The sequence below is a fragment of the Nelusetta ayraudi genome, unplaced genomic scaffold, assembly GCF_046127955.1.
Source record: "Nelusetta ayraudi isolate G7.1 ecotype Tasmania unplaced genomic scaffold, CSIRO-AGI_Nayr_v1 ptg000135l, whole genome shotgun sequence".
NCBI classification, from domain to species: Eukaryota; Metazoa; Chordata; class Actinopteri; order Tetraodontiformes; family Monacanthidae; genus Nelusetta; species Nelusetta ayraudi.
In genome coordinates, this window is record NW_027466185.1 from 8920106 (window position 1) to 8922500 (window position 2395).

A 2395-nucleotide genomic window follows, 5' to 3' on the forward strand; every position below is an offset into this window, starting at 1 on the left:
AGTAAACACACAGGGATGACTTGCAGCCGTCCGACAGACTGACTCTAGTGACAGCTCCTATTTTCTCTGTTCAACCCCAGAGCTCTGGCGGTGAGCAATCTGTATTGTAAAAACATCTCTTTTTTTCTAGTCCTTTTGGGATACCACATCATTGCGTTTTCACGTTGCATTTTTCTTTCCTTGGGGTTTCTCTTTCCTTGCTTGTAACCGCAGAGTCTCCTCGTCTCTGCCGTGCTCAGTTGACAAAAAAAAGAGAAGAAAAGAAGCGCTTATACTCAGTGGGGCAGTAACCAGCGAGGCTTTAGTCCTGATCCGAGGGTGATTTAATAACTTGCCTGCACATGGATGACCAGATACCGTAAGGAGGCTGTAAAATTGATGACGGATGTGCAAATGGGTGGTTGGCCGTCTGTCTACACAGGCTTGAAGCGGCGCCGTGTCACGGTTCCTCCTCCGCCTGCGAGCCTTCGAGAGGACGCACTTAAGCTGACTAATGTCCCCCCGTATTTCCTCTCCGCCGTATGCAAATATGTGCAGTGAGGCGTCCGCTCCCTTAGTAGCGCAACCGCTAACACGGACGCCGGTAAAATATAAGCGCGGAACCCGAACGCCAAAAGGCCCTGGAAAGAGCCTCGGAACAGAACTCGGCTCAGGTGAACTCAACAGGACTGCAGGGAGAATCGTGTCAGTGCTGTCTGTGAATGCACTCTGCAAACATGCACTAACAGACACGGAACCTCCTCGGTTCCCGTTGCTGTCTGAGCTTTAATGCTACTGCTGGTCAAAGAGCAAACTACCCCTTGATGATGATAAAGCCCTTCCCGATCCTATGACGTAACTGCACATGCAGTTACAGGCCCCATGGCATGTTTTTATGTCAGAGTGATAGGGAGAATATATAGAAATATTCATCCAGGCGAAAATGGAAAGTGTGAAAGGGAGATCTGTATCTGTAGAGAGGTCTTCCTTTTGCATTTATCAGGAAGTGCAGTGGAGCCAAGTCACACATGTCCTCTGCAAGTTCCTATTTTCCCACTATTATTTCAAAATCAGCATTGGGCATTTGTTCACTTGCGGCTGTTCTCAAATGTGTATTTTTCCCCTCAAACTTCGGCCTCCAGCTGCCTCGAATGACTGATTATGCAATAACATCTCCAGAGCTCATGAGAATGGCATAATTGGCCCTTTGCTTTCTACGGAAGCGCATTGCTGCCATCCTAGAAAAAAAAGGGGCTCAGTATCACGTTATTTTGCAAAAATATCACATTTTCACGTCCTCATTTTCACGTTATAATGTGACACTATCATGTTATTTAGTCATAATTATCACGTAAAAACATGAGACTTTCATGTTATTTAGTCATAATTATCACGTAAAAACATGAGACTTTCATGTTATTTAGTCATAATTATCACGTAAAAAACGTGACACTTTCATGTTGTTCCATGATAATTTTCATGTTATAACGTGAAATGATCACTTCGCGACGCTCTGTTTCTGTGTTTGTTTGTTTTTTGTTTTTTCTAGGGTGGCAGCACTGCACTTCTGTAACTTTCAGTACCGGCCTGCTAAAATGCGAAATTGTTACTTATCAAAGTTCATGTATAAGGCGGAGGGACAAACACCCTCCTGCCACTAACCTGGGAGAGGTATCCCAGTGCACTTTTTGACATCACAAGGGGCCAATTTTCAGAACTACACTTTTTTCCGGGGGGGACACGTGAGGAGTTCTTGGATGGCCGGAAGACGTAGCGGGGGAAGCATTGTGTGTGTTTGTTTATGTTTTGTTTTTTTTAACTTAAAAAAAAGACGTAGTTTAGAAGTTTCCATGATGATTGTTCATGGAGAAATCGCTCTGCTGATGATCGTTTTTTTTGTCGATGGGTTTGTTTCTTTCATAGACTGCACGGAGATACAGCAGAGCACCGAGAAGGGCTGATAACATGATCCAAAAAAACGTCCTTTTTAAAAACGTGTTGAATAACCGAACCGCTGTGCGTGTGAAAGACGTCGCTGTATTTGGGAACTGCGCGAACTGACGTCACTGCGGCCGGTCGTGCCGGGGTAGGCGGGAGGAAGTGAGGAAGGCAAGGGAGAGCGAGAGCGTGAGCGCGCCTGACGGATTCCCGGCGGAGGGACAGCGAGCGAGCGAGAGAGTGAGACGGAGAGAGAGAGAGAGAGAGAGAGAGAGAGAGAGAGAGAGAGAGAGCGTGCGCGCGCATCCCGGTCCTCTCCTCGAGCCGGTGGAAGCAGCGACTGCAGGGGAGCCAGATGCCCGAGCGCGAGCCGCCACCGCCGCCTGTGGATACCCGTCCGGAGGAGAGCGCGGGCACAAGCACCGGGGAGAAGTGAGACGAGGAGCGAGGACGCGGACTGGTTGAAGGAGGAGGGATT